The sequence below is a fragment of the Lissotriton vulgaris genome, chromosome 1_2, assembly GCF_964263255.1.
Source record: "Lissotriton vulgaris chromosome 1_2, aLisVul1.2, whole genome shotgun sequence".
Lineage (NCBI taxonomy): Eukaryota > Metazoa > Chordata > Amphibia > Caudata > Salamandridae > Lissotriton > Lissotriton vulgaris.
This window is the reverse complement of record NC_141686.1, coordinates 98,888,663-98,903,355: the sequence shown is the minus strand read 5'-3', so window position 1 is coordinate 98,903,355 and position 14,693 is coordinate 98,888,663. Positions and strand designations below refer to the sequence as shown.

General features: G+C 51.4%; 1 protein-coding gene across 10 annotated transcripts in view; it reads left to right on the top strand.

The window, feature by feature from the left end:
* Positions 1-14,693, top strand: part of MICAL3 (microtubule associated monooxygenase, calponin and LIM domain containing 3) — a 2,050,293-nt gene that overhangs the window by 833,669 nt on the left and 1,201,931 nt on the right. The gene's annotated exons all lie outside the window — the stretch shown is intronic.

Sequence of the window (14,693 nt, the reverse complement as noted above, 5' to 3'; positions counted from 1 at the left end):
TTGTCAAGTACATTGTAAATCAACAGTGATAACAATATAATAGTTCATGTATTATCAAAGAAGACTAGCTCAGTATGACCATTAGTATCAAGACTCTGATTAGTTTTGTCCTGGGCACTTTGTTGGTGAGTTCATGAAGCCCTCGCCCACCAACCTAGTTGATGGCATGCTTCATCATCGGGCCCACCCAGTAAGGGTTTATCCGGGCTGTCTGCGGCTCCTGGTACCGAGATGCCCGCAGCTCTAAGCCTCTAGTGCCAGATGAGCTGCGGCCGCTCCCGGCTGAGCCGCACAGGTTGCTCCATCCTCCATAGCACCCTTCTACAGCGCCTCAGAAACATCGGAATACAAGGAAAAGCACTGGAATGGATCACCTCGTTCCTCACCGGAAGAACCCAGAGAGTCCGCCTCCCACCATTCATCTCAGAGGCCACTGAAGTCATCTGCGGCGTACCCCAAGGGTCCTCACTCAGTCCCACCCTTTTCAACGTATACATGAGCCCCCTCGCGGCCATCGCACGTCAACACAACCTCAACATCATCTCCTACGCGGATGACACTCAACTGATCCTATCACTCACCAATGACCCTAGCACCGCCAAAACTAACCTACACGAAGGAATGAAAGAAGTAGCCGAATGGATGAAACACAGCCGTCTGAAACTGAACTCAGATAAAACAGAAGTCCTTATCTTAGGTACCTCTCCCTCTGCCTGGGACGACTCTTGGTGGCCAGAAGCCCTTGGAAAAGCACCCATCCCGACGGACCACGCACGGAACCTGGGCGTCATCCTGGATTCCTCACTTTCGATGAACAGACAAGTCAACGCCGTTTCTTCATCCTGCTTCAACATTCTTCGCATGCTCAAAAAAACATTTCTTTGGATCCCCACCGAAACTAGGAAAACGGTCACCCACGCTCTGGTCACGAGCCGACTGGACTACGGAAACACCCTCTACGCCGGTACTACCGCTAAACTCCAGAAAAAACTCCAACGAATCCAGAACGCTTCAGCCAGGCTCATATTAGACATCCCGCGTAAAGAACATATCTCTGGTCACCGGAAAAACCTCCACTGGCTCCCCGTCAATAAGAGGATCACTTTCCGGCTCCTAACCCACGCACACAAAGCACTCTACGAAATCGGACCCGAATGCCTCAACACACGACTGTCCTTCTACACCCCCTCCCGCCAGCTACGATCATCCAACCAAGCCCTTGCCTCTGTACCTCGCATCAACAAAACCACCATGGGAGGTAGATCCTTCTCCTACCTGGCAGCTAAAACCTGGAACTCACTTCCCACTCACCTTCGCCTTACTCAGAACCACCTGGCATTCAGAAAGCAACTTAAAACATGGATATTTGACAAGTAATTCCCCACCCCTCTTCAAGCGCCTTGAGACCCTCTGGGTATGTAGTGCGCTATATAAATTTAATGACTTGACTTGACTTGCTCCGCGACCCGGGACAGGCCCAAGCACTGGGCTGTTCACACGAACCCAGACACAGCAGCAGAGTCACACTGTGAGCTGACCACTGGTATAGACAGGCTTCCAACCGGGGTCAGACATCGGCAGAGGTTTAACGCAAAAGGGTGCGCCTCCATCCTGAAGTATGCGACAATGGGCCCCTAAAACACCCATATCTTACAAACACTTCTAGGCCTAAGGCTGAACGATGGGCCGTGGAGGTTGGGGCAACCCTGAGCTGCAGAGGTCTGCATTACGCCCCCAGACTTGGACAGACACGGCTGTCCGGCTGAACATGCCCCTACCAGTCCTTCAACAGGCAGAGGCGCTGAGGCGCAGAGACGGTTGTCACAAGGCAATAAAAACTGCCATAATTGGAGAGCAGAGGGCTCATCGAACTCCCGTGCCCAGGTGAGACTGCACCTGCAGCACTGTCCACAGCAACCTCCCGGAGAGGTGTGTAACTTCACAGCAGAGACCAGTAACCTTTTTTTTCTTTTAAAACATTTTATTGACTTTTCAGTTTAATACATTACAGCAACATGGTGCATATCATATATCCGCTCAAACTTCTCATTTCAGATATACGCCAATACCAGATAACCACCACAGCGTGACTGCACATTATATATTCATACATTAAATTGACAATGCTATTTAACAGCAAATCCATGCACATGTCTGGTGGTCATCCCCCAGCTTATTAACATTTCTAACCGTCCCGAATCCCCCAACCCCTTCCCTCCCCTGTCTTTCTTGTACCCTCTCTGACTTATGTACACATAGGGAGCGGTCTAGGCCTGACATTCAAGCACTCATACATATCAGTCTTGTATGTGCCCCGGGTGTAGGTACAGGTGTTCCTTTGGGCATATGGGTATAGAGCACGTATTGGGGCTTACACATCCTCCACTTCCTTTACAGCATCTAGCATTGTGTCCCACTCCAGTGCTATTGGTACTTTTCGTAAGCCCCTAAGTTCCTCCCTACGTAACTCAGTACTTTCCACCATGCTCCAACGCAGCAACTCAGTGTGCTAATTCAATACGTCCGGGGGTTTCCGTGACTTCCATCTCATCGTGATGTTATGTATAGCTAATATTAGTACTAGATCCACGAAACGGTACTGCACTTTATACTTGGACATTTGCTTGTGTAACCCCAAAATGCACTCCTCCACTGTGTTTTGTATCTCACTGTTTGCCGCTCCTCCTATTTTGTGTCTAATAGTGTCCCAGTACGCCCTCAGTTTCGGACAAGCCCACAACATATGGAGTAGGTCTGCACTTTCTAACAAACATCTCGGGCAGCAGTGCTGTATTTGATTGAACATTCTATCCCGCATGTGCGGAGTAAGGTAAGCCCTGTGTAAGACCATGGTCTGTATAAACTTGAATTTCACGTTTCTCGATGCCTTCCTTGGGTGCTCCAGTGCTTTTAACCATTCCTTATCGCTGAAGTCCCTATCTATGTCGCCCGCCCATGCAATTCTCAGTGTGTCTAGAGTGGCTGAGGTATGCGATCTAAGTCCTTTATAAAGCCATTTAATAAGATGTCTGCCTCTTCCCATGTAATGTACCATTTTTCCAAGTCGTTAGTTGAGGGTTCCTTTCTGTGCGGAGCCCAATATTTCTTTATGTATTGTACCAGTGCAGCGTGTATTAGATATAATTGTGCCGGGACTCAGTTTCATTTACAAAGGTGTCGTGATCTAGTAGCAACCCATCCCCAAATAAATCAGACCTTGTGTTTACCCTGCCTCTGTCCATGGTAACAATTTGCGCTTCGTGAGTCTGCCTCCCGCTAGTGGAACCCCCAGCAATGGGACGTTTCCTGCATACGCCTGAGGTGCCTGTATATAGTTCAGCGCTGCCTTCCAACATTTAAGCGCTGTGGCCAGCAATGGGGGGTATCTCTCCGGGGCTGGCTGCCATGTAACAACAGTGTGTGTAGCGCACCGTTGTCGATATCCACCTCTGTGAAACCTATTTCCTGTAGGTTGCGTCCCGCTGCCCCATAGGACAGCCACTGTAACTGGCATGCATAGAAGTATGCTCGTAAATCCGGGACACCCAGTCCACCCATCTGCGTGCCCACTTGAAGTTTCTTCAGGCTTATGCGGCTTCTGCCATTACCCCAGATAAGGTCAATGAGCAATGTGTTCAATAACTTAAACGTAGTGTGTGTTACTATTAATGGTAGGTTGGTAAAATAATACAAAAGCCGTGGCAGAACCACCATTTTTGCTAGGGCCGCCCTTCCCATAACTGATAGGGGCAGTGCTGTCCAGAATACAATACTTGAGCACAGTGCCCGGATTGCTTTATGCATATTACATTCAAGCATGTCTGCTTGAGTCCTGTAAATCTGTATACCTAAATACTTAAAGGTATCCGGGGCTACCGCTAGTCGAGCGTCCTCAAAATCTATACTGGTAGTTTCTTATTTGATTTTGATTTGATTTATGGATTTGTAAAGCGCAGCGAATGCCCATGGGTGTCTTGGCGCTAAATCAGAGTACTTGAGTCGAGCTGCTCAGCCAGAGCACGGCTAACCCGAACTGAATAACCATGTTTTTATCTCTTTACGAAAGTAAAGTAAAGAGGGGCGGTTCTTGATTGGAAGCTGGTTCCAAGCCTTCGCTGCAAACAGCAGGAAGCTTCTCCCTCCCCAGCTGAGTTGTTTATATCTGGGGACCTGGATCAGGTTAAGGTTACTGGATCTCAATGACCTGTTGGGCTGGTACCTTACCAGATGAGTTTTTAGGAACTGAGAGCCTACACCTTGTAGGGCTTTGTATGCCAGACACAAGGATTTACATTTTATTCTGTTTTTCATGGGTAGCCAGTGCAGAGCTCTTAATTCCTGGGTTATTGGTTCTTGTTTGGGTATGTTCAGCACCAACCGTGCTGCTGCATTTTGTAAGCATTAGAGTTTCGTAATATGTTGGGTCTGAATCCCCGCATAAAGCGCATTACCGTAGTCTAGCCTCGATAAAGCCAGCATTGTTACTACTGTTTTGCATAATTTCAGAGGGATGAAAGGTAGTAGTTTCCTGATCATCTTCAGGATGAACCAGATCGAGGATGATAGCTTATTGGTTTGTTCTTCATAGGACAGTTTGTCATCAACGGGTATGCGTAAATATTTTACCTTGTGTACTGGTGATGGGCATTGCTCCAGATTGTCTGGCCACCACTCCTGGGACCAGGACTGTAAGCCAGAACCTAGCAGCATCACTTCACTTTTGTCTCCGTTCAGCTTGAGGCAGTTAGACTGCATCCAGCAAGTGATCTGTTCCATACAGTGTTTGAACCTGGTCGCGGTTTCTAGAGTATTGTTGGGGATCGAGACCACTATTTGAGTGTCATCTGCATATGAAACTGGGAGAAAGCCACAATTCCTGATAATGGCCACCAGGGGCGCCACGTAAAGGTTGAAAAGTGTGGGGCTTAGTGATGACCCCTGGGGCACCCAACAAGGGGACCTAAAGGGTTTAGATTTTGCTTCTCCCAGTTCCACCGTAAAGGACCTGTCAGATAGAAAGGATGCTAGCAAGGCCTGAGCTGACCTGTGCACTCCAGCCTCCTCGAGCCGGACGAGAAGAGTGTTGTGGTTTACGATGTCAAAGGCCGCCGATAGATCTAACAAAATCAAGGTGGCCTTCCCCCTGGCATCCAGAACACTCCTAAGCTCCTCGGTTGCGATCAACAGAGCCGTTTCTGTGCGCTCTGAACACATGCGATTTTGTTACGTTAATGGCCAATCCGGACACGTATTTGAAGTGACGGAACATGTCGTATATTGGGGTGAGAGTCGTGGGGAGGTCACCTAGGTATAGCGGGACACCTCCTCCAACGCCTCTTCAGGATGGCTGGTGTGCCTCAAAATGGCGGCCGCTCCCGCCGTGCCGCCTCGGGGTGTATCACTGTCTACCTATCGGCTTGCTCACCCGCTCCTATGGCAACGTCTCTCCGCGGTCCGCCGGGCCCGGGGGGGCCACTACGCCCCGGGGGCGTTGGATTGAGCTGGGACCCCTCCTCCCCATGTGCGCCGATGGCTGAGCGAGCCTCGCCGGATCAACCAGGAAATCTAGGTCCCGGCTTGCACCCCGCCGTCTCCCTGTAGGCTGCTCCACCTCGCTGGATCGCAGCGCGCCCTTCCGGAGCCGGTATCTCGCCTCAGCCACCACCGGAGGATCTCCCGGGACAGGTGACCCCGAGAGGAGAAGCAGCGTCTCTTTTGATGCCAAGGGCCAGGATAAGTGCTCAGGATAGTGGTCGGCTGGTCGGAGCTCTCGCTCTACACGACCACCATTGTTGCCGGCTAAACCACGCCCCCCGTCATGCAGGATTTTTAGCAGCGCCGGGAACAACAGTGCATACTTCAGGTTTAAGTCCCTAAACTTTTTCTTAACTGCCATGAATGAGAAACGCTGTCACTAACCCAGCATAGTGTAGTCAGGATATAGTGAAATCTTCGTGTTTTCAAAGTTTATCGGAGGTGATTCACGAGCTTTTTGCAGTAAAAGGCCGGGGGGGAGCTCCAGGTTTTGGGCGACCAGTCTGTATTCTGTGCGCTCGCTCTATACAATACTGCGTTGATAGGCCTTCGTTGGTGATGTGATCTCGGAACCACTGTTCCAGGTAGGCTGTTGCGTCATTCCCTTTGCTTTTTTCGGGCAGGCCAATGACGCGGATCTTGTTACATCGAGCCCGTCCTTCTGCATCTTCTACCCTATCCAGTAGGGCATTCACCTGTTCCAGCAGTTGTGTGACCTTAATGTCTTGTCTGTGCTTGTCTCGGGACAACATCCTCCAGCGTCACAGCATTCCCTTTTACCTTATCTGCCAATTTAGCGTGGTCCGCCCGGAGCAAATTCAAGCCTGTCGACAGGGTTCCTATTCGGGATTCAACCGCTTTTCTGGATTCACGCACTTCTTGTAGGATGAGATCCAACTTGTCCTCTGATGCAGGCGCTGCAGTCGGCGGAGCGTTCTCAGGTCCAGCCTTAGTATTTGCAGGGTCTGCCGTGTCCGGGACGCAGTCTTGCCCGCCGTGGTCCAATTGTTGCACCCCTTTGCGTCCCATCTTGTAGCTCTCCTGAGCAGCGGTCAGCGTGGGTACAGCGACCGTGGGATAACAGCGTGCTTCCCGTGTATTCTCAGGCTCCTCAGCAGCGTCTTTCCCAGTAGCCCACCACAGTACCCGGATTCACACACAAGACCCACACCGGACCGCGTCTCTCCATCCAACCGCCTGCTCCACACCTTTAGTCCACTGCACAGTTTACCGGTCTTGATGTGCCCCAACTTGTCTGTTTCCGTCGCGTGTTGATAATTAGCACATCCACACTAGTGTCAGAGCAGCAGCACCATTTGTGTGTGTCATATCCACAGTGGTTACCGAGGGCCGTGTAATGCGACACTTGAGCCAGGAGACTCTCTATACGGCCCTCTTTTCTAGTATTGCCACAATATAGCAGATGGGGCCAGCATTACCATCTCACACTGCCCAATACCACTTCCATCGAGGTACTGACAAAATTTTTGCTCTTTCTCTCTCAGGAGTGTTCGGGCAATTCCACCACACTGTCTCCGCAGGCGCAATGCCAGTTGTTCAACGTCTTTAGGCGCCGCCCTCCCAGAGGCTTTACTTAGGGTGCTCGCAAGCGGTGGCTCCGTCCCAGCACCGCACCACTATCCAGCCTCCGCAACGCCGCTCTCTCCTCCAGAGTATTCTCTGGGTTGCGCCTCTTTAATAACGATATCCCAGTAAGGGCGCTGCACGAGAACCCAACGTACTGTGTCTCACTACGCAGTCAGGGAGCAGGCTGCCGCACATCCCCGAGGTCGCGTAGATTCCAGCCCAGCTTGCTGCCACACTCCCCGCGTCGCTCCGCGCTTCAGTGCCTGCCGCCTCCACTTCGCATAATTTCAGACGACAACGGGGCAGCCGGGGGCCCAGGCTGTATAGAGCCGTTTCTACCTCCATATCGGCAAGGGTACTCCCCAGAGCGCAGATTCGAGTCTCACCACAGCCTTTCTCACATCACGGGACAGTGCGTCTTTAAACCTCTGGCGTCCTGATCTCCGTCGGATTCGCTGTCTGCGACACCCAGACGGTAACGAGTCTCCTCGCTTGTCACCGCAGTTCACACACCCATTTGGTGGCCGCTTAACAGCAGTGTGCAAGTGTAATTCAGGATTTTACATCTCCGGTCCGGAGCCTGTCTAAAAGACAACCGCCAAGTTTGGCTGTCAACCACGCCCCCCCAGAGACTAGTAACCTTGATGTTCTACACTTAGTTCATCGCAAGGGTCAGACACACCTTCCCCTTTGCGGTGAGTGAAAGAAGTACGTGGGGCTTCTTTGAAAACACACAGAAGGCTCGCCTCCAAGCATGTGTTTATAGAAACATGCACTTTTGTGTCGGCTGAGTCTCAGGAAAGTTTAAACTTCTATTGCGAGGAGCAAACATAAAATGGTTTCACAGTCTAAAAGTAACTTTATAAAACTAATTAAAATAAGTGATTGTGCCTCTAGAAAACCAATTACCTGTGGGTTGTAACCATTTTTATAAAATGTTCCTATACGATCTGTGTTTTTTCAGACCACGGGCTCCCTTTAAGAAAACGTTCTCACTACAAGGTAATGGCACGTTTAGTCTTGCCCATTGCTTACCAACTTTCTGGGGCATAGAAAAGGTACTATTAAGGCTTTTTTTTAACTTTATGTTGAAGATATAGTTTAAGCTCAAAGGGGACACCGAACCTGACTGTGCGGGGGCTGCCAGGGCAGGCCCGCTCACGCTGACACTCACCTCGATCCATTTCTGCTCCTCGCTGAAGATTTCCGCGGGGGCCAGCTCCTGCAGCGGCTTCCCGGCCAGCTCGAGCCCCGGGCTGGCCATCCTCGCGAGCCCGCTCTGCGCCGGAGCGGAGAGCCGCAGCACGAGCTCACACACGGGGATCCTGCGCTGACACAGCTATCCTCGGCCGGGTTGCTTCACAGTGAAATGGTTCCAAACAGGAGCTTGCAAGTGGTGCGTGCGCGCCACAGCGAGCCATGTGGTTTCAGTTAACATGCCCGTGTCGGGGCACGATAATTGAAAAAACCACATGGGCTATTGGTGTCTATTACACGCACCAAGAGCGTAATGGACCACTGCGCCTTCCAAGAGGCCTGGTCACCCCTCCTGCCTCCCACGCCTGCCGCTGTCTCCTGCCTGCCTCTTGCCTGCTGATAGCGCGACCCAGCCACTGCTGGGCCGCCCGGATCACCCCCCTGCTGCCACGCTCGGAGTGCCCGCCGCCCAGGGTTCCCGCCGCTGCCCCCTGCGGACCCGCCCACCACCAGCCCATTCGCCGCCCAGCTGACACGCCCTCCCAGGCTCCTTACTTATGACGCCCCCAGAGCGACCGTGCAGCGGCCTCGCGCAGCGGGAGCACCGAATGAGCGCCAAAGGTAAGCCCGTCTGCGCCCGGACCGTGCCCAGTGCCAGGAGCCCTGGCCCTCGCCGTCACCAGCCCACCCGCCGGACCTACAACGCCACCGAACTCAACGCCCTCAACGCCGGCCGACTCCCGGGCTGTTACCGAGCCAACCCGAGACGCACCCACGGACCCTTCTGCTGCAACGCCTGCAAGTTCACCTGCATCCGGACCTGCACCACTCCAGCAGTACTCAAGACCTCGACGAGCAACCGCAGCAACTACCTGAAGTGCATCCTGCTCAACACCCGCTCCGTCCACAGACACGCCGTCGAGCTCTGGAACCTGCTCGACACAACGTCACCAGACGTCGCCTTCCTCACGGAAACCTGGATGAACGCCTCTTCAGCGCCCGACATAGCCATCGCCATCCCAGACGACTACAAGATCATCCGGAGGGACCGCATCAACCACACTGGAGGAGGCATCGCCATCGTCCACAGGAACACCATCCGCATCACGACCAACACCGACGACACCCTCGCTACCGCCGAGCACCTGCACTTTCAGGTCCACATCAACCCAAGACCACCCTCAGAGGTACCCTCATCTACAGACCCCCGGGACAACGCACACAATTCAGCGAAGACATCGCCGACTTCATCAGCCCGCACGCCCTCTGCTCCGCTGACAACATCCTCCTCGGGGACCTCAACTTCCACATGGAGAACAACAACGACCGCAACACCACCACCCTGCTGGACAACCTCGCCAACCTGGGACTCAAGCAACTGGTGACCACCCCCACCCACTATGCCGGACACACACTCAACCCCGTCTTCTCATCCAGCAAGGACATCGCCTTCAGCCACGCCACCGGACTCCACTGGACGGACCACAGCTGCGTCCACTTCAGCTTCGCAAGGACCACGATCCACCACCACCAGCAACAGGCTGCACGCAGGAGCTGGAACAAGATCACAGCCGACCAGCTCGCGTCCTCCCTGAGCATGAACCCTCCCACCAGCACAACGAACCCTAGCCAGGCGGCCACCAACCTCACGAAGTGGATCAGCGACTGCGCAGACGAGCTCGCCCCCCTGAGGACCCTGCCCAGCAGACCCGGTAGCAAGAAAGCCCCATGGTTCACCGACGAACTCAAGAGCTCCAAGAAGAACTGCCGAGCCCTCGAGAGAACCTGGCGCAGAGACCCAACACCCGACAACATGACTGCCCTCAAGCTCGCCACCCGAAAACACCACCAACTCATCCGCGCCACCAAGAAAACTGCATTCAAGGAACGACTGGACAACAACGCACACAACAGCAAAGAACTCTTCAACATCGTCAAAGAGCTCTCCAACCCCAACGCCGGAAACGACATCACCCCTTCGCAAGACCTCTGCAACTCCCTCGCCTCCTACTTCCACAACAAGATCGCTGACATACACAACAGCTTCAGCACTCAACCGACGAACACCACGACCGAACCGCCGCCCCCCACCACCACCCTCCGCGCCTGGACTCCGATCAGCACCGAAGACACCGTCCGCACGATGAACTCCATCCACTCCGGATCTCCGACCGACCCCTGCCCTCACCACGTCTTTAACAAGGCCGACGCTGTCATCGCACCCCACCTGCGGGACATCATCAACACCTCCTTCGACACCGCTACCTTCCTGGAGAGCTGGAAGCACACCGAACTCAGCGCTCTACTCAAGAGGCCATCGGCTGACCCCACCGGCCTCAAAAACTACCGCCCCATCTCGCTGCTCCCGTTTCCTGCAAAAGTCATCGAGAAGACCGTCAACAAGCAGCTGGCCGCCTTCCTCGAGACGAACGGATCCCTCGACCCCTCGCAGTCTGGCTTCCGGGCCAACCACAGCACCGAGACCGCCCTGATCGCAGTCACTAATGATATCCGAGCGCTGCTCGACAACGGAGAAACAGCGGCCCTCATCCTCCTCGACCTCTCCGCGACCTTCGACCCTGTCTGCCATCGTACCCTAGTACAACACCTCAGCAACGTCGGAGTCCAGGAGAAGGCACTGGAGTGGATCATCTCCTTCCTAGCCGGAAGGACACAGAGAGTCCGCCTCCCTCCGTTCAGATCTGAAGCCACCAAAGTCATCTGCGGCGTCCCTGAAGGCTCCTCGCTCAGTCCAACCCTCTTCAACATCTACATGAGCCCCCTTGCAGACATCGCACGCCAGCACAACCTCAACATCATCTCCTACGCCACGACACCCAGCTGATCCTCTCCCTTACCAACGACCCCGCCACCGCCAGAGCCAACCTTCACGAAGGGATGAAAGAGGTAGCCGAATGGATGAAGAACAGCCGCCTGAAACTGAACTCAGATAAGACGGAAGTCCTCATCCTGGGATCCTCACCCGCCGCTTGGGACGACTCCTGGTGGCCCCCCGCCCTAGGCAGCGCACCCAAACCAACAGACCACGCACGCAACCTGGGCTTCATCCTTCACTCCTCCCTCTCCATGACCAGACAAGTCAACACCGTCTCCTCGTCGTGCTTCAACATCCTGCGCATGCTACGTAAGATCTTCCGGTGGATCCCCACCGAGACCAGGAAGACGGTCACCCAGGCCCTCGTCACCAACCATCTGGACTACGGCAACACCCTCTACGCCGGAATCACCGCCAAACTCCAGAAGAGACTCCAGCGGATCCAGAACGCCTCAGCACGACTCATCCTGGACATCCCCCGTCGCAGCCACATCTCCGGACACCTGAGAGCCCTGCACTGGCTCCCGGTCAACAAGAGAATCTCCTTCCGTCTCCTCACCCACGCACACAAAGCCCTACACAGCCAAGGCCCAGGATACCTCAACAGCCGCCTCAACTTCTACGCTCCCAAACGCCAGCTTCGATCGACCAGCCACGCCCTCGCCGCTGTCCCCCCGCATCCGTAGAGCCACCACAGGGAGACGGTCCTCCTCCTACCTCGCCGCCAAGACTTGGAACTCCCTCCCCACCCACCTCCGCCTGACCCAGGACCACCTCGCCTTCAGGAAGCAACTCAAGACCTGGTTGTTCGAGCAGTAGCAGATCCCCCTCCCGCAGCGCCCTGAGACCCTCTGGGTAAGTAGTGCGCTATATAAATGCGATGATTGATTGAATGGACATCAACTGGCCATGGGCAGAGCAATGCCCCTGCCTGTGGCCAATTGCGTGCAGTCTTTTATAAAAAAAATACGCACGCAAAGGCCAATCGGGTAGCACCAAAGGAAAATCACATGCACAGGCGTGTGCGATTCCTAGGTCAGCTACCCAAACCCAGTTTTTCCCTTAGGAAATGTTTTGGCTGCGCGAGCTGTGCTGTGCACTGCAACGTTAGGCACGTGACCTAAAAATGGGTAAAGATTGAATGTTACTTTGAGGCCAGTCTTGTGGATCTGCTTTCTCTTCGCATTCAATGAACATTTAGCCCTACTTCTAGTGTGAATACCTAAACTACAAGTACAACAGTGCAAAAAAGTACTAGATAAGCTGTCCATTTATGACGCAGGACAACTTTATCTCGTATGTCAACGAATGGCCCATCATACATGGACTCCCCATCTATCTGTAAATACTTAATTGCCAATGACCACTCACTAGTGATTTTCCATACTAGAGCCTGTTTCTTATGGTTCGGATTGATAGTATGGTGACATCTCTGCAGACGTATGGAGTCCGGCTGGTGAAGTTTGGGTTCTGTAAGGCACCAACTCACCATGCACACCACTCAGTCACACAAAAAAAATATCTAGTAAATATTAACAAGAAGTGCGATCGTGTTTTGAGCAGCTGAACTTGAAGTATACGGAGAAGTGAGAGGAGAATATGGACGCATGGGTAGACATGACAGACATGTGAACGTGGCAATGATTCTCGTAGCACTTCAGTCAAGGCAGTACTCACCCTCGAGCAGGCCTCATAGACACTTGGAACTATTTCATGTGTTCATGATACTTATGCAATGACCTTGCAGGCAGGACTAGTGCTAACTTAGTGTCTAACTGCTCCGTCCAAAGGCAACTCCATCCACCCACAGTAAAACATGATGATTTAATCCTGGGGTTTCATGCCACAAAATAGTTCAAATTTCTGTATATGATGAAAAGTGGTCACAAATGTGGGCAGCCTGTCAGTCTTTTTTATAGGAGACTTACCCAGTTGTGTGCTGTCTAGACTACTTTAGAAACACTGGTCCTAACAATCGAAACACATGAGTATAGGGTAAAAAGAAAAACTTCAGTACTTTGCTGAGGTCTCCTAAGGAGTGGAGTTGTGCAAAATATCAAGGTGTATGACAGTTTGGCTCATATCGATGCCCTTTCTTGACTATTTTCAAGAAAAATATTTTTGAATTTAAACAACTTAACTCTTCATTGAATGAAATACATACACATTAAATGGAAGTCTCAGAGAGCAGAAGAGTCCTACAAGTTGATCTGTCTATATTCTTCCTTATCTGCCCCGGATCATCAACCTAAACTGGAAGCTTTCAACTTAATCTGGGAGTAAGCAGGTTATGTGAAATCTGCTTTTAACATGTCTGTGATGTGATCTTGTGGCTATGTTGTTGACCTTGAAACTTGATTCCTGAATTCTAATTTTGGCACTTGACCCAAAAAAAGTTAATTTTAGCAAATCACTTTTCCCTGTACCTTATACCGTATAAGTATGTGCGTAGGACAATGTGCAATCTTCCCGTAGCACCTTATCACATCCTGGTTTCTGAAATGAATTGGAGTTCCACATTATCATACTCCGTGGATTACTGCATATTTGAAATGCTTGAAATTCTCCCTTAAAATGTTATATTAGGACTGGAGGAGGGTTTCTATACTTGAAAAGTCTCTTTGTTTTGCTCTTCTTTTGACTCTGTGATAAGAAAGCGCCATTGTATATTTGGTGCCCATTTATCGTTGTAAAGGACTGGGTAGGGAAGTACTCAATTGCTACATAAAGCACTTTAATAATTGCAGGATATTAATTGCAGTAGAACATATCCTTGTTTGAGAAATACAAGCACTTGTGCTTCTACACAGGCATGCACTTTTAAAGCCCTTTCACACACTCCAATTCCCCTTGTTACTGCACACTTGCCACAAGGCTAGGAAGTCAGCATTTTATTATTTTTTTCCAATTCTATTATTTAAGATTCAAAAGAGTATACAATGTGTCCCAAGTCATTGCATCATTTAGATGGTCAATAGCAAGGGAAGGAGGATTTACAACACAGTATTTCTGTTAACACTTCATCTCAAGCAGCTCACAATTTACTTGAGGCCTTTTCACAGTGAATAGCAATATCGGTTTACCTCATGACATGCCTCTATGTTCAGCATTTCATTCTCAGTTTGCCCTGCTACAGCATATTGTGCAGCATTAATATGAAGGCGGCACATCTGTGTCTAGTACCTGAAAGGGAAGTTGATACACCATGCTAGAAGTTCAGTTAACTCACAATAGATATTGCTGTTAACCAGGAGAGGTCTGCACTTTACTGACATTGTTCAGTGTTGCCCTAATAAATAAAGTTCTGTCTCTGGAATGACATGAAACTTCCCTCTTGCGGGTTTATTATTGTTTAAAAAAAAAAATGTTTGATACGTACTTTGGAGCTAAGATGGACCAATGAGTTTTTCCCAGACGTCTCATTCTTTACCATCAATGAGTGACTTTTTGCAGTAGATCTTGGTTTCTTGCTGCCTCCACACCTTTTGTATCTTGGACAGTACCCATGGAGATGTTTCTACGGCCTCATTGTTTGGTC